This window comes from Podarcis cretensis, assembly GCF_951804945.1.
Source record: "Podarcis cretensis genome assembly, chromosome: 5".
Taxonomy (NCBI): Eukaryota; Metazoa; Chordata; class Lepidosauria; order Squamata; family Lacertidae; genus Podarcis; species Podarcis cretensis.
In genome coordinates, this window is record NC_137174.1 from 71,077,358 (window position 1) to 71,101,916 (window position 24,559).

Here is a 24,559-nt window from a genome sequence, read left to right on the forward strand (position 1 = left end):
TGTTGTTGTTGTTTAGTCATTTAGTCGTGTCCAACTCTTCATGACGCCATGGACCAGAGCATGCCAGGCACTCCTGTCTTCCACTGCCTCCCAAAGTTTGGTCAAACTCATGCTGGTAGCTTCGACAACACTGTCCAACCATCTCATGGTATGGATGATAAATAAATAGCAACAAATAATATTTTAGTTATCCTTTAAGGTGCAACAATGGTTTTTTTTTTGCTGTGTTTGCTGCAACAGATTCACACAATTACTGTCTGGGATGGTAGAGTGGTAGCAGCTGATGGAACTCCCCCTCCCTTCCATGAAAACTGGGTTCCATTCCATATATCTCGTAAGATTTAAATCATTCTAATTTCCATTACTGCTTATTTATCTTGTGTGGTTGCCCCATTTCTACCCCCAGTGTAGGATTACTGGGGATGTGAGCTGTCTATCAATTGCCCAGGGACCAGTTCTGTCTGTTGAGTGATTATGAGAGAGCTTGGCAAATTTCTTTCCAAAGAACGGAATAATTCTTGCTCGAGTATTTTATGTAAGTAGGTCAAAAGAAAACAAAAACTGTCCTTGGACCGCCTTCAGATATATATGGGTTGGCATATATGTTTTTTCCTTCCTTGGTTGAAAAGAAAGAAAAACATAAACCTCCTGTTGCACGACTCACTAGTATTTTATTTTATTTTTTCCCACCTCTATGGAACCCTTGAGATTTGCACGGGAGTCTGAGTTTGAATTCAAAGTGACAGTGAACATGTCAAAGTTGCCAAGATTGAGAATCCTGTGTCAGCTTTCTTCTCCTTTCTTTCCCTGATTACATTTCTTTGGGGAGAGGGGAAGTGGGGTCGCACCCACTAACCACAGTCCCTGCATTCTGGCACCTGCCACACCTGCACATTCAGCAGATGTGTGACGGGCACATGCACACATCTATAGGGCCGCTTCCACATTAATGCTGAATGTGTAGCCTACATATGTGCCAGTGTTTGGGGGCATGGCCTCTAGGCACAATCCCACTCCCAATCAAGCATTCATTAACACGTGGGAAGGGGACTGTGTTTGAACCCCGCATAGTAATGGAGGCACATGTTGCACTTTTTTTTTGCCCACTCCCATTACAGTGGTACCTTGGGTTAAGAACAGCTTAGTTTAGGAACAACTTGGATTAAGAACGCTGCAAACCTGGAAGTAGGTGTTTTGGTTTGTGAACTTTGCCTTGGAAGCAGAACATGTTCCACATCCTGTTGAGTGTGTTCCATTTGTAAATTGAGTCCCCCACTGCTATGGGAAAGCACGCTTTAGTTTAAGAACGCTTTGGTTTAAGAACGGACTTCCGGAACGGATTAAGTTCATAAACCAAGGTACCACTGTACTGGCTTCTGCTGGGGTGGGGAAAACACATCACATGGTGATGTCTCAATGCAGGATTCCATTACTGTGTGTTATGAGAGAGGGAGGAGGGAGGTATTCAACATGAAGATGGCAGCAGTCTCACGCATGGTCCTCATCGTGGTTGTAATGCTCTCTGTTTAACAATGAGCAGGTCAGAGAAGCTGAACAAGAAACAGTTTTACAAAAGGCCTATGTACAACAGGTTCTCTCTCCATTAGCTAATTTCTCACTATGGCTTCGAGCCCAGCTTCCTGATTGCACCTAACCTCCTAAACAGAAGGGGTCCTTAAAGTCACACCGCTCCTTTCCATCACAGGTTGTGCTATCTGTCTCTAATGCCTGTTCCCAAAATGCCCTTAATTTCCTATTTACCTTTCTTTTTCCATTGACTGCATCCCTGGGCACTACATGCAGGTCAGAAGTGGCAGCAGAGGCCAGGGTTAGAAGTGGGCCAAAAATGCCCTTTTCTCTGTCTGCCTGCTCCCTTGTCCTCTCACTGCACCCACCTCCCTCCTGTTTGACCTCCCTGCCACCTGCCTGGAATTAAGCTGAGGGCCACTTGAAATTAGGTCGAGGGCCATGCACAGCCCAACAGGAACATACTTGATGTTGATGCTTAAAAGTGGCAAAAGAAGATCTTGTTCTCTGATCGTTTACTGTCTTTAATACATTCCTATGGGGGGAGGTGAAGAAGCACCATGCTTGAGAAAAACATTGTGGTGAAGTGAAAAGGTGTGTGCCACCAATAAAAGTGGCTTTGCCCTCAGTGACTGGAATCCTACAAGTTTCATACCACCTTCCCTAGGTCTTTTAACCAGGCATGCTTCCACAGTTATCCCACCCATAAAATTGATAGGTGTTTTACTGGTAAGTAAGAATATGGACCTTCTGTATCATGAACTTGGTTTCATCGGAGAAAAGTGGAATATAAATGTCCATACCATTCTTCACTCAGCACTATTTTTTTACATACTGAATTGTAGGTGGGTTCCCAAGAGGCAACGTACAGTGATAACAGCAAGAACCTTTATTGAACTAACAGAACTGGACAACGGGGACAACTTATATAAGTTTCTGAGGGCCTGGGCCACTTTCCACTCCCAATATGATTGGCTGTCTAAACTTCTAAGCTGCGAATCATAACTCAGAGTTTAAGGGCCAATGGCAGAGGCCCAAATCCTGAAATGTTCTGTGATTGGATATCATGTATCGAATCAGAACACAGGGGCTCAGAATACTTAGCCCAGACTCAAGCTCAGGCAAACACAGACCATTGAATACATAACACATGCCTCTAGTTCTCCTTTACTACCAAAACCTCTATTTTTTATTTGTAGAATTGTCCCTGCCCACAGAACAGGGTGAAGGCTGCACCACTTATTCATAGTAATTATGAACATGCCTTTGATCTTGAAGAAGATCTCTTGTGCATATTTTGTTCCATTTGCGACTTTGATCTTGTTTCTTCTTTTGTTTTCTTAAAAAAAACAACGGTGGGGGGAGGGAGGGAGAAAGGCTGACATTTCATTTGAAAGCCATTGAGCCTTCATCTGTTAAAAGGAAACACAAAGGTGAAATGGCAATGCTGTACAATCTTGTTGCATACAGAGCAACAACAAACAGTGCGCTTTCTGTCTTTTTTTTCCGATTAGGGGGCATCTGGGTGATCTCCAAGGGAAGCAAAAGGCTTGTCTTCTTGGTTAGGGGAGCAGCAGAGCATCATATGCGGATGTCAAAAACCCAGTTAGGCAGCTGAAGGGAGTATGCGCTCCTGAGGGCATATTAGAGGGTGAAGGTGGCAGGGTGGGGGGAAGCGCGCATTATTGGAACCATCACAGTGACAGCAGATTTCACTGGAAAAAGAGACACATGGGACTCACCAGTGTGCATTACAAAAAAGCGGTCTCTATGGCAACATCAAAGTGGTTGGGTGGGGGAGAGAGCTGTGCAAATCAGCACAGAGCTCCAGCTGCATGATTGGAAAGAGCTGTCTATAATTTAGCTTGACTGTCTTGTTATGTAATATATATTTTTCCTAATTATTGACACAAATAACTTGAAGAAACCCAGAGAGAGAGAGAGAGAGACTCAGCCAGGAACAATCACCACAAGGTCACAGTCTTTCACACTAATTAAGGACGTTTGAAGTTTTGAAGATTTTCTTGGGCCATGGGAACCCCATATATTTGCTACCTCAAACAAAGGACAAGATGTCACCCCTATGTGTAGAAATGAGCAGTTGAATATTCCTTCAAGATTGATGGTGGGACAAGGCCCTGCACTGCACTTGAGGGTAGCAGGCAAACTTAGGTTGCACAACATACTGATTCAACACCTCATCACCACTCCTTGCCCCCCAGAATCTGTCACCTGAGGCAGTCAACTCACTCTGCCTAATGGTAGGACTGGCGCTGGACTTATAGTGGCCCATCAGATATGCTGCATCTTGTCAAGTAGAAGCCCTGGGCTTCTATATCAAGCCCTGGGCTTCTATATCAAACCCAACAGAACACTGCAACTAATTTTAAAAGTCCCCAAGATTTAAGCCAGGGCATAAATGATTTGCTGAATTAGTACTCGAGAAGTGTGAAATGGTGGAGCTGAGTTTATGTGACAACTGGGATTGTTGTTGTAAGGTAGGCAACATTTTATTACACTCTCATAATTCAGTAATTCTCCAGTGTAGGGTTCCATTAGCAAGCTTTGGGAGTAACTTGCCAAATTGCTACCAGTGTATGCTGATTCAAGATACACTCCCTTCAATAAATTTTAAAAAAAATCAGAAATCATTGCCGTAAAGGATAGCAAAGGAATGGCACAATTCTTCTCTAATTAAGAACAAGAATATATGGGTACTTAAATACAGTATTGAAGTTTTCAAAGTTCATGGTGGGCCCCTCCAACAAAATAATTTGGTTCCAAAGAAAACTATGAGCTGCATCTGACTTTCCCACTTGCTTTGAGATCAGAAAAAGCACTGCCAGCTTTTTTCATGTTCTATTCGGCCTACTGATGGATTAATGTGCCATCTTCATTATATTTACAGTCACCTCCAATCCATAGAGTAGTGCATGTAAATAGATCAGAATCTAAATCAATTGGTTTGGATTTGTTTTGTGTGCCAGCAACTCCTTGCTCAGGAATGGGGAAACTGTGGCCTTCCAGATTGTGTTAGTCTGTACCTCCTTTTGTCCCTGAAGATTGGCCAGGCTGAGTTGATGAGAGTTGGAGAGTTCAAGAACAACTGGAGGACCACAGTAACACCTTCTTTTTCTGGTTATTCAATCCATGACAAAAACAGACAAACCCAAATGCAGGAGGGGTGGGTTATAAGAGAGCTCTAGACCAACCTGGATTTTCAGTATACAGAAAATCTGGAGGCTAAAGTTTTTTTAAAAAAACAACAACAATAAAATGTGAACTAAGCAACCAGCTGGTCTCTGCAAGGAGGGGTGAAATCTGCTGAAAGCCTAACGGTGCACATGTAAAACTTTCATCAGTTTCTAACCAACAGAAATTGCCCATAAGTTGGGGAAATCAAATCTAAGAGAACACCATCATCACCATTTATTGTATGAACGTGTCACATATTGAAGAACAGTATCTTAATTCCAGGTTGGATATGATGGCGTGAGAGCTATAATTACCCCCTTCTTTCTTTCTTCTCTACAGAAATGTTTTTTAAAATTTCAATTCTTTCTGTCACTTTTACATTCTTCCAGTCATGTTGCCAAGAGTTTTTAAAGTTTTCTTAACATAAAATTAGCAGTGATACAATTTTTTAAAGTGAAAATTAGTTCCACAGGGTTGCAAAAGTCCCCAGCATCTCAAGATGCACTGTTAAGAGTAGAATTAATGAATATTAAAATCTGTCAGTTGACGATCTAGGAAGGAGGGAATGGGGAAATATGGTTCATTATCTGTAGCTTGAGAGTTTTGTGGCAGACAGCTCTCTGTTCTCTCAGCCTTTAAAAGAAGTAAGAGTGTACCTCCTTCCCTTACCCACCCACCCCCACCATTTACAGATGTGAGTAAGAGGGTGCAACGATTAAAGGCTCCTTCGTCTTTTGAATGCTTCGGTGTGTAAGAGTTGTATGAAGACGACAGCATTTAAGACACACACATTTTATTCTATGTGCCTGCTGAAGTGATTAAAATGTTCAAGGCATAGCCAAGAGTCCCTCCGCTCCTTGACAGCTGTCATAGCCATTGAACACAAGTATAACAGGCCAAGAAAGCTTTATTGGTATACCGTTCTGTTGCACCACAAAAGCAAGCCCTCCATTTTGCACAAGCATCTGTTCCCATATTTTAGAGCTTTTATTTCTTCCACTTCCAACAAAGATGAAATTTGGGTACCATGTGCATTTCCCTCTTCATCATTAAACTCTGTTGGGTAGCTTTCTCCCCACCATGACCGGAAGGTTTTGTTTACAGAAATCTTCAGGGAAAATACAGTTTTGCAAAGCAGAATTGTCCTTTCAAGACTAGCTGTGTTGCAACAATGGAGGCCACAGGCTTTGAATAGGAAGTGGCATGGCTTCAGCACTTTGAATACAGATGCATGTAGCTTTATGGCAAATAGTGGAAGCTGGTCAATTTGCACTCTTTTTATGCTAGGATAATAAGTATTCTCCAGTGTTCTTCTGAATGATCGGTCAGCTGACTCTAAAATATATCCATCTGCTGTCCATTTGCATAGGCCACTGTATTTAAATGCATGCAAATACAAAATTCTCCATTTGTTAAGCTGAAACAAAACAAGAAAAGCTAAGCAGCAGGTTTTCATTTCTGAGGCACTTATTTGAAGAGCTATGTGGTGATGTCAAAATGTGCAGCAGAAGGGAATGTCTTCCCTTTCAACAGCAGACCCACACCGCTACCACAGGCACTAATCTTGATAACTGGTCATGCTTCAGCACTGGCCTTTGATGGAGCTGAGCATGAAAACAGAAATAATATGAACACAAGAACCCTGCTGGATAACACCAAGTCCTGAGAGGCATCTGAGGTAGTATGCAACCATCATGACCAGAACCCAAGAAGTGCTTTCATGAACAAAAAGAACGGTGGTCAGCTCATCATTTGGAAACACTTGGTAAATTCACAGAAATGAGCTTTCCACATGGAAATTGAACTTATCACACAACAGCCCAGCCATTTCAAAGTTTCTACCATGGATTAGATCTCCGCACAATATCCTTTGGAACATGAGCATGGTATAGCCATAAACGAAAGGAAATATTACCAAGATTTCATCATGATGTGCATAGGCCACCCAATCAATCAGTAGCACAATAATAGAACAGATTGGATGTGAAGTTTGTGATTTCATTCATGCACAGTGCCCTATATGTTTCAGGTGCTTTGTTAAAGCATAAATGATGGCGACGGTTCAAAAATGTTACAAATTCTGTAACGTCTCCTTCCATCTCTCACCTCTTCCTTCCAGCCAGTTCTTCCCCTTTGCAACACTGCTATGTGTCGAAAACCCTGTTGCCAGCTCATTGTGCTCACACAACCCATCTATCTCCCGACGCTTTGGACTGTGCCTTTTCGCCCCCACTCCTCCCACCTGCCTTTGCACGGAATACAGGGATGGACCAGGGGGAGCCGCTCACTCACGTCATTGAAAATGTGAAGCCAGCCAAATGCACAGTTGCCTCTGCATTCGGTCGGTGGTGCTTCTTTTAAGGTTCAAAGGGGTGGGCGGCGGGAGGAACTGAACCAATCCATCTGCTTAGGATGTCTGAGTGAAGGAAAATACACTAATTGACAGTTTTATCCATATCTCTGGGGATTCTTCTCACTATGAATCTATTTTATATATATATATTAAAAAATGGCTAAGAGTGGAGCCAGGAGTTTGTCACAAACTACGGCGTCTTGTCAGTTCTTATATTTACAGCCTCCAAGAAAATTATTTGAAACACATTCAGGAGCAATGGGATGTTTGTTCTTTCTGTAATGAAACCTCTACACTTCTGAAGTAATATATGCAGATGTGCATTTTATATCATGTTAATACTGTCTCCAGACAGATGTTCCTCTCTCCCAAATGCATGAGGGCACATCAGCTTGTACATGTACTTCATTTGCCTTATGGTGCATCATCGTAATGAGGTACCAAGCGTGACTTTACGGATTGGAAAGTTTCCTTTGAGAAGGTGGTGCTCCCTGTATAGCAACACATGCACGCATGCGCACATTTACAGAGCAAGCGAAGCTACCAGCCTCCCTGTAGAACAGAAGTAGAAATTGTGTAAGCTTTGTAATAGGAAAATATGGTAGTCATGTATTGCTGCCTGATGCCTGTAAATGGATGTGGCTAAAAAGGTATGCTCAGACTGAGAAAGTAATGGCAAGAAAAAAAACAACCCACACCAACCTAATTAGACTAGAAGCAACCGTGAACAAACATGTTAGCAGAATCAATAACTGGAACTGATCAGCTATTTCTTTAATTGTGCCAGCTGGACTGTAGCGATGTGCTTAGCAGAGCGTAATTACCCATTTCAGACATTCAGTAGCGATGGCCCCTCCACCGCCTCCCTTTCCTTCTCCCGGGCTCGTTCATTCTCTCTCTCTTTTACATTAGTAGCTGGGTGTATGCCCTTAAAGGAAGAGAAGGTAGTTTTGTGAAATTACTGGCAAAGTGGCCTACTGTCACATGCAAAAAAAGACAGAAAAGAATATTATAGGAATAATTAGTTTTGAATGATTAGTCCAAATGTGACCTAATAAGAAAGTGAGGCATCAAGGAAATGTAACTGTTTTCTCAATTTGAAGGTTATTCTTTGTCCGGCATTCAATGCTGCCTTATGAAAATGGGAATTGTTCTCTTTCATATTCCGGTGTGCTAATTTGGAAAGATGTGATTGATCCAATTCTGTTGTTTAAGCAGAACATTATACAGCTTCCTTCACATTATTAGAAGAAAGTTTCGGGAGAAGCAAAACGAAGGCAGCATGTGACATAGAAAAGAAATAAGAGTCACTTTCTTCACTGGCAGATGCTAATTCTTCATTGTGAAACCCAATCAAAGGTTCCATAATATTACGACCCTGTAGGCTATTTATGTAGCAAATCCAAAGCCACGCCAGTTGTACAATATGGATGGAAGTGTAGCAATGTGGATAAACTAATGGACAAGGTGCTTTCCCTTTTCTCCAACTGTACCCGTTTTATGCCATATACCAATAAATATTCATTAATTTAGGTCCTTTTAAACCCACCCTTCATCAGTTGACTTGAAGGTGGATTACAAACTTACTTAAAACAATTTAGAACAATTAATTAAATAATACAGACCAGATAAGAACAGGCCATAAGATCAGTTAAAGGTGGTATCCAATGTTAGTCCTACTCAGAGTAGACTAATGAAAATAATGGACATGATTAACTTAGATACCTTGATTTCACCGGCTGTGCTCTGAGTCTAACTTACCTGGAGACCATCCTATATACAAGGATGCAGCCTTCTTGGTGATAGTACCACACTTATCCCCCTGAAAGTATCCTGCTCCTGGAAGTTCCAACATGGTTGACATGTCAATGCCAGGTTAAATGTTGTGTCTTTGCGCAGGCATTCGTGAGATTGTTAGTTTGCTGCTGCAATTGGTGTGCAGCCTATTAAAGAACATGAATGTGTGAACTCAATGTGTATGGCCTATTCTGTTTCCCTAAGCTCAGGATTGCCTGTTAATGACATCTATACCAATGCAGGGTGATGGAAGGTCATCAGTATTATTTGGAAACTGCTGTTGACAATTTTGCTAATCTAAATTAGGCTTTGAAACTCTGAAATAAGGATATCGGAACATACAGTAAGAAGAAGAGCCTTCTGGATCAGACCCATGGCAATCTAGTCTAGTGTATTGTTCTCACAGCAGCCCATCAGATCCCTGTAGGAAACCTGCAAGCAGGATCTGAGCACAAAAACCCTCTCCCCCATCCCTGGTTTCCAGCAACTGGTTTTCAGGAGCATTACTGCCTCTGACAGTGGATGCAAAGCACAGACATGAAGGCTAGTAGCCTTGGATAGCATTATCCTCTATGAATTTGTTGAGTCCTCCCTTAAAGCCATGCAAGTTGATGGCCATTACTGCCTCTTGTGGGAAAGAGTTCCAAAGTTTAATTATGCACTGTGTGAAGTTATAGAGCAATGTAACTATTTCCATTTATGAAATTGGAAGTGATTTTTTCATAAAATCATAGAATTGGAAGGAACCCCAATGGTCATCTTATCCAACCCCTTGCAATGCAGGAATCTCAGCTAAAGTATCCATGACAGATGGCTATCCAAACTTAAAAACCTCCAAGGAAGGAGAGTCCATTACCTCCAGGGGGAGTCCAGTCCACCGTCAAACAGTTCTTCTTGATGTTTAGTCAGAATCTCCTTTCTTGTATCTGGAAGCCATTGGTCCAGGTCCTAACCTCTGGAGCAGGAGAAAACAAGCTTGCTCCATCTTCCATATGACAAGAATCCTTTAGACATTTGGAGATGACTATCATCACCTTGCCGACAAGGGTCCATATAGTTAAAGGTATGGTTTTCCCAGTAGTGATGTATGGAAGTGAGAGCTAGACCATAAAGAAGGCTGATCGCCAAAGAATTAATGCTTTTGAATTATGGTGCTGGATGAGACTCTTGAGAGTCCCATGGACTGCAAGAAGATCAAACCTATCCATTCTGAAGGAAATCAGTCCTGAGTGCTCATTGGAAGGACAGATCCTGAAGCTGAGGTTCCAGTACTTTGGCCACCTCATGAGAAGAGAAGATTCCCTGGAAAAGACATGTTGGGAAAGATGGAGGGCACAAGGAGAAGGGGACGACAGAGGACGAGATGGTTGGACAGTGTTCTTGAAGCTACCAGCATGAGTTTGACCTAACTGCAGGAGACAGTGGAAGACAGAAGTGCCTGGCGTGCTCTGGTCCATGGGGTCACAAAGAGTCGGACATGACTAAACAACAACAGCAACGATCATATTTCCTCTCATGAGGTCTCCTCTTTTCCAGGCTAAACATACCCAGCTCTGTCAACTAGATATTTTGGTCCAGTTAGTTAGATTTCACAGCACCCTTGCCAGCTACAACCTGAAAGGGAATCACAAGGGATATTCAAAAACGGTTCATGAGCTTTGTGCCAATGGCACCCTCTACTGGCAACATGGACACTACCCAAGTACAACCAAATTTCTGTTGAACCATATTTAGGCTTAGTTTGTTGCAAAAATGCCTTGTCTTGTTACAAAGTTATCAGACAAAGTCGCAGGAAGCAATAAAAGTCAGGATTCGGACCTAGTTCATATAAAGAGCAGTGTATGGCAATACTGTTCCTGGATTATACCACTTGTATAATAATGTTTCCACACCCCATCTCAGGAGGAATCTCTGTTCTTGATAAATATAGGGAAAAGGCTTAGTTTGAACTCCCTAATCTAGGATTGTATGGGGACGGAAAGTTTTAATATCATGTGATTTCCCCACCTGCAGTCTGAAGTGTATGGTCTAGAAACAAGTTTGTTGCCTCATATGACCATTCAGCTGCCTATAGATTGATAGCTCCAGACAAAGCCAGGCCAAGATATTTTGGCACCAGGGAAGAAGGGGTGAAGATCTACATCAGGAACAAGAGAGGATGGAAATAAAGATCTGCATCAGAAAAAAGGGGGTTGTCAAATCAACCTTACTCAACAGTTAAAGTGGAAATCAAGTCTGTTGCTGGTGGGGAGGCAAGTGGGGAGAGTCTGAAACCACTGGTCTACACTGACAGGCAGAGGCTCTCTTGGGTTTCAGAAAAAGGACATTCCCATCCCTGGGATATGGTACCGGGTATTGAAACTGCAACCTTCTGCCTGCAAAAGCAGATGCTTGACCAGTGAGATATGGCCTTTGCATAAAAGCACAAAAATCATTGTTTAATTTCTAAATGGTTGTTAGGGCTGAAACATAAAAGGAGACCAGGTCATATTCTCTTAAAACATTTCTGTAAATTCCATTTGCCAAACTAGCTATGTTTGCAGAGGAATTCTGCACATCTTCTGGAACATGTTTTCTGCTGTTGCTATTATTGTTGATGTTGTTCCTGTTTTCTATGTTCTAAGGCTGAATCCTTTCCCAAAAATAGGTGCCAGGGTACCTTAGTGTATTCAGGGCAGGCTCATTTGAATTGTTATACTTCCGGTGAAGCAAGAAGATCCTAGTCTTTTCTCCTCCTTGTACTTGAATTTTATTTTGGCATCTGATGTGATGGTGTTGGATAGGCATTTGGGTTTTGGTACATGAAACAAAGGGTCAATGTTTCCCGTATGGCCATTAACTTGTACTCAGTGGTATCTTGTACTCTTGCTCCATCTATGGCCACACACCACCATAACAGCCGGAGCAGACTTTACACCTTCAAATACTAGGGTGAGAATTTACTTTAAAAGTCAAAACATTTTCAAAGTGGGAGGGGGAGGAATATTAGGCAAGGTGTCAGCAGAAATTATTCGTTTTTGTGGGTAAATGTTTCCCTCCTGTAGTACAATCAGAGAACTAAGTACATCAGTCAATATGTAGCAATCAACTTAATGATTGTCTTAATAGCTAAATTAGGAGAGTGACTCTTAAGCATGCAATGTGATGCCAATAGGCTACCCCTGAAATCCAAGCCCAAAGAAATGCACTTTGATTACACTTCACAATTTTTGAAGGCCTAATTATCTTTTCAAAGTCTTCTTGAAGTCCCCCCACCCCGCCCAAAATGGTAACATATACTCTATAAAGCATAATAATAAAGCTATTGAGAGATGAATAGATATTTAGATAGATATAAAATCCCAGTTCTCATTTAAAGGTAGGAAGAGCTAAACTTATGGTTTACATCAGGTCTGGGAAACGTTTTTTCTGCATGAGGGTGGGGTCAGAGACAAAAGCGGGTGGGGCAATGGATAAGATTCTTCTCTCTCTAGGATACATTCCTGCTACAAAAGTCAGAGGTGTCTACCTAATTACACACACACACACACCCAATCTCCCCAACCTCCATCCAAGCAAACAAGTGGTGTTACAGTTCAAGAACACATTCCATCCTTGCAAAAGAACTCCGGGAAGGAGCAAAACATGGGATATCACCTGGGAATAGTAATGTCAGGGATTGGACTGAAGGGGACGAGATGGAGGAGGAATGGTGGAGATTTCCGCCCCCCCCGCCCCCCCCCCCCATTCTCCTAATGTTGCAGGAGAAGAGGAATGCAGCTTCGATTTACAGCAAGGGTTTGAGGAAGGTCACAGCTCAGAGACAGGCAAACAGAAGATTTGGGAAGTGTTAGAAGAGGCAGAGCAGCCAGCTGACACGTTGTCACTGGAGAGTATTTCTGACCCCGCTTCTCCCAGAACTAGATTTCGTTAAGAGTGCAAGAACAAAGGACCCAGAGACAGCTGGCCATGGGTGGCCACCATAAGGGGCTAGGAAGAAGGGAGGAGGAGTTCAGTTGGAGACTGCATTCTTTTGTCTCTCACTATTGTGAATGAATAAAACCATTAAAAAGGATCCCACCTTGTTTCCTTGGCTTCTTGCTACCAACAGGGGAGGAATAGAATTCCCGAGGCCTGGCAAGTATTGAGGGTCAAATAGAAATGCCTTGAGGGCCTCAACTGGTCCTGAGGCTCCTCAATCCTGGTATACACAATTGCATAATTTGCTAAAAATCGGAAAAGTTAGAATGTTTATGTTCAGCCTGATTGTATTATGGATATCATATTATGGATATTATTATGGAATGAGGTATATTTGTGACCCACCATCCTCCTGGCTCACACCTGCTACAATGTGAGGATGGTGGGGCCCTCCTCGTATGCAGGCTGGCTAAGCTGGGGACCTGATGATTGGGACCCTTGGAGGGGTTGTGGAGATCTGAAGTGGCTGGCACCTCATTTCACTCCATAATGCTCCATTTCAAGGATTTCTGTAGGCTTCTACCCAGCAGGGGAGAACCATTGGTAGCTCCCCAGTAGGGGTGTCAGAGAATTCGGGCAACAGTGGTAACAGGAGTGGAAACTGCAGATGTTTGCTTATTCATCTCCTGTCCAGAGCTGAACTCAATCCAGTGAATGCGATTTTTGTTGCTGTCGTTTTCAGTCTTTAAACAGTACATAATTAATTATACCCCCACCCCAAATTTGCATTGTTTCCTTTGAACACAATTGAATGGAGTGGGGTAACACAACAACACTATGATTTATGGGATTAACTGTAAATTATGCAAGTTATGCAAGTTTGCCACAGTGGACAGCAGGAGGAATAATGCAGGTTTTGGCAGAAGATGAACTGCAGAGAAACAGAAACGGCGCTGTATGAGCCAAATACAGGAAGGAACAGAAAATGATGACTTCTTACATCCCTACCCTCCATCCAGCTGGGTGATGTTGGGATCTCCACTACAACAAGGTTCTCCCTCCCAGCTGTGCTCCTCTCTGCCAATGGAGGCTAGTGACTGCACATCAACTCCACGGCCATTAATTTTGGGTGGAAGGGGAGTTGAGTTCACACTTTAATATTCTTGATTTTATTACAGTCTCATTTTAATATTTTTATTAATTTCTGCATCCCCCCTCAAAGAAGAGTACCTTCAAAATCACTTACATGGTATTGCAGTAGTAAATGCCACAAATAAATCTTCTATCCATCTCAGCAATGAGCACTAAATAGATTTGTCCCCATGATGAATAATGCGGAAATAAAGGAAAAAAGAATGGCTACAGCAGAGAGAATATAAAAAATGAGCCAGACGGACAAAATGAACAAATATGGTCTCCAGCAGGCCCTAAAATATTTGATTAGCTGTGCTCTGTCATTCTTATTAGAAGAGGGCTCTATTAAATGAATGAAGGGTTTTAAATTCTTTGTGACATGTTTACAGAACTTTTCTGGTTTATAGTAGGAAAAGGGGGGGGGAGTACAAAGTTAAGGAAGAAGAGCATGGAAATGGGTGAAATCTGACCCTCTAGGCCTCTCTATTCAGTCCTTGGGGCTTTCCACAGATCCTACATTCCCATATCCTCCACCATCCATCTGATCAATATCGGAATGCTCGTTTTATGGTCCAGTGCTCTAGCATAAGGCAGCTGATTCACACCAGAGCATTGGACCAAAAAATAGGACATTCCAGGATCCAATCAGAAGCTGGGTTGGCTTCTTTAATTCCAGGATGTCCCGCTCAAATTGGGATGGATCAGGGGGATGCACTCCTCTCCCCTTGCTACAACTTTCCCTGTGCTTATGTTCCGGGGCTTCCCCTCTGCCCTAGCACCATGCTCTCCTCGAGTGCTTTTGCCCGGCTGAATGTATCCTTGAACTGGGAATGTGAGCTAAGTAAACACCATAGCATCCTGTTACTAGCATTGGTGATACACCTGTCTCCCATCATCTTGCTTGGATTCAGGTTTGCATATTCTTTATGCTCAGTCTAAGTCTCCCTTTTTAGTAGCACCCACAACTCCCGTGCTGTTATTGTTCTTGTGCTTTGGCAATGAGCCCTTGCTGCATCTGCATCACAACACCGAATGTGGACCACTGAGTCCAGCCCCCTGCTTGATGCAGGCAACCCAAGCCAAGAGCATCACCAATGAATGGCTATCCAGGCTCTTCTGCAAAGCATCCAACAAGAGCGAGCCCTCCACCATTAGTACGGTAATTACATAGTACCTTTATGGATAACATTTCAGGTATCACAATTTTTATCTTGCTCTTCAACTGAAAAAGTTCCCAGAGCTGCTTACCAATGTCAGTGATAAGGCGGGTTTATGATGTAAAAGACATGACACAAAAGGAAATTAATTGGGAGAGAGGAGGAAAAATATAATAATTATAATACATAATTTACATAATTATAATGTCTTGGATCCAGACTACATTCACCGAACTTTGATCCCATTAAAGTGGAAGAAACAAGTCAGTCATGTCTGAAGTCCCATTGATTTCAGTGGTAGCTAACTACAACAATTTTGGCTAGATGCAATGCATTATGTTTATAACTCTAACACACATATAATGTTTTCCCTGGACACCTGCCCAAAGGCATTCAGATTTCTGCCATGTGACAGCGCAGGAAACAAGTGGACAGTCTGCGAGTCCTGCAGAGATGTGTCTTTGGCAATAAACTTGGATTAAATATCTGTTATTGGAGTGTGTCAGGCTTATGCCAAAAGCACTCTGGGAATGTCTAATGCCAATAAATGAACATTGTTCAGAGTTAGCAGAAGAATTCTAAATAAGGCTGTCTATCATTCCATAGTAATCTCTTTACCATATGGCTCATAATAAATTAGCCACCTCACTTACTTTGTTCCACTGGCTCAAGTAAATATTCACACACACAAACCAGGCTGGATGGATGCCTGCACCACAATGCATTCATTCATTGTGGATTCATGAAGTATGAAATCTGTTACCAGAGAATGAATTCATTGCCTTTGGAGCCTAGGTATGCTAACAGGGAACTTAAGTTTGAAGTCAGCAATTCCCAAATAGAAAGGCCTTCAATTAACAGAGAGAAGCACTAACAATCTCTCCACTATCATTGTTCTTTTAAAAAAGAAAAATTGGGATGCTTTAATTCTGGTGGCTGTTTTGTAATTGTGATTGTATTTTTATTTTATTTTATGCTAATAGTTTGATTTATGATTTGATTGAATTATCTTCTTAATGTTTGCTGTTTTTTTTATTGTTGCATCCTTAAATGTCTTCTGAAAAATAGGTGGGATATAAACGTTGGGGGTTTTAAAAGTCCTAATATATTTCGTCTGTCTAGAGTCATTTATGATCCCAGTGATCTTAGGGCTGCTTTGGAAGCAACATTGTCCCACAGGGTTTCATTCTGCGTGTGTCAAATTTCGAATGCAAACAGATCCATCCTTCTAAGCAATACACACATGGAAAGCCTGTTAAATTTATTCAGCTGTACACGAGGAGCACTCATATATCCATTAATTCATTTGTTCATTGATATATTGTGTTTATGCCCTGCTGTTGAGAGTCAGAGGTATCTTGCTATGAGCCAATGTTGGGAACGGTATGCAAGAGCAGATGGAATTGCTGGTCTAATTCATCTAGGCAATTCTATCTCTTGTCTGTACAGTTACATCTTTCCACATTTTGTACCTTCCCACAAAGGGCAAGTTGAAACAGTGGTGTGTTTCAAATGCAGTTATGCAATGTTCAATTGGACTTACAGTGACTATCCTCCCCTGCAAGGTGGGGGACCAGTTAGGGCAGATGCTATTCAGTGCAGACAATCCTGAGCTAGATTCACCAATAGTCTGTCTCAGTTTCCTGTGTTCCAGTGCTCTGTGTTGCAGTGTGTGCTTGGTTGTGGTGTTTGTGTGGTACTGCTCACAATAGTTTCTCCGGCTTGCAGATGTGCCCATAGGTGGGCCCTGGAATGGTCAAAGCCTGGTTCTAACTAGTTTTGGTAATTAAAAACACTACAGGGAATAATGTTTCATTGATTCTCTTCCTTTCCACATAGACCTCATGCAAACACAAGCAGAAGAACGAATGGACTGGTGCCACTTTGAAAGTGAACCCAATTTGCTCTGTTATCTCGATTTTTGTGGAGTTTTTCATGGAGGGGAGAAAAATGCAAATGTTTCAATCCATTCTGCACCTCTGAACACTTAACACCTCATTTCTTTATAGAACAGGTTGTACTGCCAGTCTTGTGCATATCATACCCTTAATGTCAAGTTCAAACAATTTCCCTCATCCATCCCAAAGATGCTTCAGTTCAGGTTCAGGTGGCCCACTCCACAGCATGCAGGGTCAGCGCTCACTCATAATGGAGCAGCATGATTTTGTTCAGCTCAGGCATTCCTGTGGTTGAATGCAGGTATCCTTTATACACTTTTGTATTAATGCAAAGGCCCCTTTCAAGAGAAATGTTCAAGGTAGTTGAAGGGAGGATTTGCTCTGCAGCTTATGTTGCCATTAACTGGAACCACACTGCTGAATCCCTTTGTTACACCTTGCAAAAGTTCACCAGGACTTCATTAGGCTTATGGCTGTCTCACAGTGGTTCACAGCTATAAGTATTCCACTGGCAATGGGGTTGCAGAATAAAGAATGTGTGGCATCCATTGCAAAGGTTTCTGATACATGTGTGGATCCTTCAAGGGATCCAAAAACCAGGCCATCCATTTGCAGACATGTCACAGGGTTAGTAATCCAAAGCAAGAATATATGCAGTACTCAAATCCAGGTCATACTGCAGTGAATGTTGCAGAACAGGCATTGTGATTCAGTGACTGAAGTGACAGAGTAGACTCGGGGAGACCTAGATTCAAATTCTTGCTCCTCTACAAAGCTCATCAGGTGATTTCATGCCGGTCAAAGTATCTCAACCTCTTCTACTTCACAGGCAGCAACAAGGAATGCTTCAGTGAGCTCTTTGGAGAAAGCATAAAATGATAACAAATAGATGATGCCCTGAAAAGAAAAGTAGAATAACAGCTTGCAGATATGTTAAATAAAGGCTGGTAGGAAAGCCTACACACATGCCATTACATGGAGTGTTGTTTGCACAACATGTGGAGAACAGGGTTTACAAAATCTAGCACGATCTCACCCTCATCTCCACAAGTTCATTGAATGCAGATTTGAATGCAAATTCCCCAAGGAAATGCACCCCCAATCCAAAATCTAATCTTATCCCAATATTTCAAGTGACAATAGATTACCTCATGGAAGCCAGCCCCGGAAAACATCCAGACGTTGCTATTACCTATTTTTAGCAAGAGCATGACATTTGCTGATTCACAAAAAGCCTGTGTACCATTCTAATTCTGAATCCGTCTCAACTATATTGCTGCATCCATTTGTGCATTCTTTTTTTTAAAAAAAAATGTTTATTGAGTTTATGTATTCTCTGCGTAATACTTTGCCTGTTGTCAATGCAGAGACAAAAACTAATTATGTTCAACAACTGTATGACTGACCTGAATAAATGTCTCCGTCATGATTTACATAGGTATGAAAAAGAGAATGATGCCAAGATCCATCAGGAAGCATAATAAGTTGAAAGAAGAATTCAGAACAGGTTGTCTTACCTCTTCGTTTTGCCTTTGTACATCAGCTCAAACACCAATCCTAGAAACCAACTGAAAAATGATTATTTAAAACATTATCACGCTGGCAGTATTCTCTCTGTTACTATTATCAATGGGCTGGTGTGAATTTCTTTAGCTCAGGCATAGGCAAACTCGGCCCTCCAGATGAATTTTACAATGGGAACCAGTTCACAATCTAGAAGATACTACATAATACACATTATCTTTGTTATCCAATCCGCTCACATGGCCCATTTTGTTCACTTTATCCCAATCTGGGAATTGGTATCCATCAAAGGCCTGAGTAAACAGGTTAGCATGCAAGAGGAGATGGACAAGGGAAGGAGAAGTGCGCTGACCTGGTGCTTGTTGTTATCCTAACAAACCACAGTTGACTGAGGATCAGGCCTGTACACTCCTCCTTCGTCTCCCCTGTTCCCCAAGGTTGTTACATCCAGACCAGCCCTTAGCATTCGATCTGGAGCATCATGCCACTTCCTGAGCCATGAACAAGCTCTTAACATCAGTGACATCCTCTTCCATTTCCCTGGCTATTACAGTTGCTCTCAACTAGTGGGAATGGAGCTGATGTCAGTTTGTTCTTCAGCTTATGACACTGTGCCTCTCAGCATTTGGCTCCATTTTTCGAGTGCTTGCCAGACGCCCTCTCTTCATTTCCCTTGGCTTCCTTGCCTTTGGCTCTGTCGCACCTACTTTTGCAGCTGAAGTGCTTTATATTTCAATTAACTATCTATTGTGCCAAACTGTGTCCTTGAATGTACACTTAGGCTCAACTCTCGGTAGCATAAATACTTCAGTTGTGGACACTTTACTGACACCCCTTTCAGAATAGCCTCGTTTTAATTCCTGCTCTCGCAGCACGCCAGCCCCTGTTGACAAGAAAGGAGAGCTAAACTTAAACCCCTGCTAGTAAATCCAAAAGCCTTTGAAGATTATTTATGTTATATTAAAAAGTTCTCAGTGTAATTTGATTCGAGTGCATGTGCCACTTAAAAATCAGAATTTCTTGGCAGCTGGGATTGCTTTATTTACTTGACATTGCTTTGATACTGTTTATACTGAGTATAATGGCACCAATTAGTGTCATAACTTTATTACCTATTAAATGACTGACTCAATAAAAGCTTTTCCTCTTTGTAATGATCATTTAATGTAGATTTTAGATATCAATAACTGGGGAGGGCTTCAATTAGAATAGCCTTGCTCCTGAGCCAAAAGAAATGGCTTTGGAGTGTGCAGCTAAGTGGAAACTGGAAGAGATGGCTGGGGAGATGTAGGGGTGGTTTTGTTTTGTTTTGTTTTGATTTTAATAACTTTGCCTTGATTACTGAGCTAGATTGTCCAGAACTTACTCCACATTCAGAGGTGTAATGAAGAAGGGCCTCCCTTCTTCTCTAGAGATACCGCAAAAATATACTTTTGAGTCATCATAAATTCCCCTACCCTCTCTCCCACATTTTGGTAAAAGGAAAGAAAAGGTCTTCCCTTCGTGGAAATTAAGGACAACATAGGTTCTTCGATACACTTATGAAATAAGAACCACAGTGAAATCATATGCATATTTACTTGGAAGCAATTATTGTTATTTGTAGTATATTTTGCTCCAAGGAACCCAAGGTGGTGTATCCTGTGAGGGAGGTAAGGCTGAAAGAGTGACTGGCCCAAGGTGAGCTTCATGGCTGAGTCGGGGTTTGTACTTAGGCTTCCTTGCTCTCAGTCCAGGACTCTTACCCCTATCCCCACACTGGCTTCCACTGTGCTTAGTGGGACATAGTCAAACTAAGTATGCCTTTGAATAGTTTTACTCAGCCTTCCTTCATCCTTCCTCCACCCAAAGCTGCATTTCCAGTGTTGAGGTCCTTGATATTATTATTATTATTATTATTATTATCATTATTATTATTATTACCCCGCTCATCTTGCTGGGTTTCCCAACAGAATATTAAAAATATGATAAAACATCAAACATTGAAAACTTCCCTAAACAGGTACGCCTTCAGATGTCTTCTAAAAGCCAGATAGTTGCTTATTTCCTTGATATCTGATGGGAGGGCATTCCACAGGGTGGGCACCACTACCGAGAAGGCCCTCTGCCTGGTTCCCTGTAGCTTCACCTGTCGCAAGGAGGGAATTGCCAGAAGGTCCTCAGCACTGGACCTCAGCGTCTGGGCTGAATGATGGGGGTGAAGACTCTCCTTCAGGTATACTGGGCCGGGGCCATTTAGGGCTTTAATGGTCAGCACCAACACTTTCAATTGTGCTCGGAAACATACTGGGAGCCAATGTAGGTCTTTCGGGACCGGTGTTAGATGGTCTTGGCAGCCACTCCCAGTCACCAGTCTAGCTGCTGTATTCTGGATTATCCCATCCCACATTGTTCAGGAGGGCCCCCTCCACCTTCCAGTGAGGCTTTTAGGGGTGCACAGTGTCAGTAGTTCATTCTCTCATCACAGGATCATGTGATCCTCTGTTTACATTCCATAACGCTGTAAGTGTGGGAACGGAACTCAGGACTAGAGAACTTCTGCTCTGTGTGCTTTTGGTTTTTGCTCTTTGTTCTCTGCTCTCGGACAGAGAAGACGCATGTGTGAGACGCTGTTCACACTAGCCATGTTTTGTTGTTTTGATTTGCTGCAAATAAAGAAAATCCGTGATGCCACATACCTACACAGCTTCGCTTCTTGCGGCACTCTGCTAAGCATGCATTGGATGCATGCCGCAGGTCTCCTCCGTACAGGGGATGTACGGAAACACAGGTGGTGGCTGGTGGAAGGAGTAGGTGGGGAACTTTTTGTCTATAAATTTCCTTCCATTCACCTATCTTAGGATTCAAGTCAATATCCATAGAACTACATCATGGAGAAAGCAACATACGAATAATGCAGTCCTATGTATGCTTACTCTGAAGTGAGTCCCATATGTCTGATGGGGATTATTTTCTAGTGTGCATGTTTAGGGTTGCAGCCTCAAATGACACCACAATTGCTGTTCTGTCAGCAGTATTCAGATTCTGGAACTACAGCATGAATGGGATATGAAAGATCCCTGAAAATATGTACTGCCTACAGGATTTCTCCATGTTCTCAAATACAGTGGTACCTCAGGTTAAGTACTTAATTCATTCTGGAGGTCCGTACTTAACCTGAAACTGTTCTTAACCTGAAGCACCACTTTAGCTAATGGAGCCTCCTGCTGTTGCTGAGCCACCGGAGCCCGATTTCTGTTCTCATCCTGAAGCAAAGTTCTTAACCTGAAGCACTATTTCTGGGTTAGCGGAGTTTGTAACCTGAAGCGTATGTAACCTGAAGTGTATGTAACCTGAGGTACCACTGTAAACTCATTCCTTGTTTAAAATGATGCACTCATTTAAACACTTTAAGTTGTGGCCTGACCATATGATCCACTAAGCTCTTTAGCCAGCTTGGGCTGATAGTCTTCTAAATAGGGAAGGACCTTCCTGAAAATTTCAATCTCAGACTTATCTGTATAGATGTCCCCCCACTCTCCTTGGTTTCACAAAAAATGCAATTCTTGCACATTAGATACATTATTAGATGCATGCTCTACCAACTGAGCTATACCATATGTACAGTACCTTAAGTATGTATACAAACTGAGTGAGGGGTGCGAGCTTGATTTTGTGGGTAATCTCATTTATATTAGATCTAATATGAGACAAACAAACTCTTAAATCATCAACACAAGGAAACCTTTCCCTTTTCTTATCTTTCATATTTCTCAACATTGAAAATCCCTGTTCACAACAATATGTTGTGGAGAACTGCAGAGGAATATCAATGCCCTTGAATATCTATCTATATTCTGAGAAAAATGGAACTGTACTATATTATATGACACTGAAATGTTTAACTGTTTCTTTGCTCTTGAATCTTCCCACCACCCTTGCCATCTTCTCCTGCCATAACACTGCATTAGCACAAGGCTCTTAATCTCAGAGTCATGGATTCGAGCCCCATGTTGAGCAAAAAGATTCCTGCCTTGCAGGGGGGTTGGACTAGATGACCCTCTTGGTCCCTTCCAACTCTACGATTCTATGATTCTAACATTATACTAATTATACTAATATTTCCTAATCAGTGCAAAAAACAGATACAATAATACTGTGTAAAATACATACAGTATGTACCAATATACTTCAGAAATATATGTATTACATGCATAATATGTGTATTATTTTGCATATAATTAGGTTGTGTGATTTTTTTTTAAAAAAAGACAATTCACTAGCAGCTTGGATAAAAAAATATGCACTTTTTACAAGAGGTGGTTGACTGTAGGCAAAGCTTTATAATAGCCAAATTCTCGCTATAAAACCATTTAAAATGGGTTCCTTCTCCACCCCCAATTCTAAGAAACTTTGGAATGACTGCATCATGTCATAACATTGTTCTAAGGAAGACACTGTGGGTAAAATTGTAACTCCTTGTTGCCAGTTATTGCAGTTTGATTGCCACTGAGCAGACTTGTTAAATCTATTTTGTTTTTTACTAGAACCAACCAGAGTTAGGTTCAAAAGACAGAGCATTAGAATCAAAGAACAAGGTGCCACTTAGCACATTCTGAGCCTAAAGATTCCCCCCCTTGTTTCAGAAGTGACCTAGTCTCACTGTCCTTTCACCCAAAAGTCCACTCCTGGTTAGCGTTCTTCATTTCAGCAGCCTAATTCTGGTGGGAAAGTCATATTGCCATTGCTATTTTTAAGCAACTGGGAGTCACGAACCCTTGCAAATCACCCAAAGATATATGGTACACAGTATCTTCCAATCTATCTTTTGCTCATTTCTGCACTATGTCACAGTGCCCCCCTCTCATAGCCTGTGTAGGAACCATTTTTGGCTCAACTGCAGTGAATTTTCTTTATTTAACCAGCATCCTATTTGAAACACGTCTTCGTGTATGAAGCTTTCACTCATTCAAAGGCTTCCCTACCTGAATAATTGAATGGTTTCACTTTAAAAATCAAGCACGAATCATTCAATTAAAATGGAAGCAGAGAAGTAATCAAATATCATTTATAGCCCATGCCTATTTAGATTGTTGAAATATACTAATCAGATTTGGATGGCTATTTGGTTTTTAACATTTGACAGCTCATAATTTTGCAACTATGATGTTTCTAATGCAGCAAATAAATATACTTTATAATAAGCCCAACTTTCTGAAAGTGTAAGATATTATTTTCTGAATCAATAAACTGCTGCTAAGGCAAAACAATTAGAATTTATTTCTGAGTCAGAAGCATGGAATCTCTTAGGACAGTTGCTGGTAACTTAAAACCAATTCTACTGGGTATTTGATTAGAGAACAAAAAGAAACCCTGTCTTCCCATTTGACATCAAAAGCTAACCTGATTTAAATAGCAGCTAAAGAAAACCAGTGTGTGTGTGTGTGTGTTTACTTTTAAGGCTGCAGTTTTATACTCATTTTCCTGGGAGTGAGTCCTATTAAACACATCGAGACTTACTTCTGAGTAGACCTGTACAGGATTGCATATAATTCCTCCATACAGATATGATGATTGGTTCCCCAAAAGCGTGACAACTTCACTTCTGTGATTGCCAAGGCAGTGCAAGGAAAAGCTGTTTCAAGATTTGTTTTCCAGCACATTACACAGCATGTCCAAACAGAACAAATTAAATTAGTCTGCATCTAAATTAGACCTCTTCCAGTGGCAAAATTACTTTACATCAACAGAAACCCTAAACCGAGTTAGCAGCATTTACTAGATCAGACAGCAGAACCTGTGGGAGAGAGAATGGAGAAAAACATTAATATATGCTTCTCCGGCGCTTTTCATCAACTGTCACCTTTTAAGCATCATCCGCACATTAGTTTGCCTACATGATTCATGGAGAAACTTCATAATGACTGTGGCATATCCTGGGCTCTTTAGGAGAAAGCTTGCCCTCTCTCTGCACCCTGGCACAGCTCTGGGGTCACAAGGAAACTAACTTAACTGGGCATTTAAGTGACTCACCTTTGTTAGAGGAATTCATCTTGCAATAGATGGTTAGTAGCAATACAGGTGTTGGGGGAGAA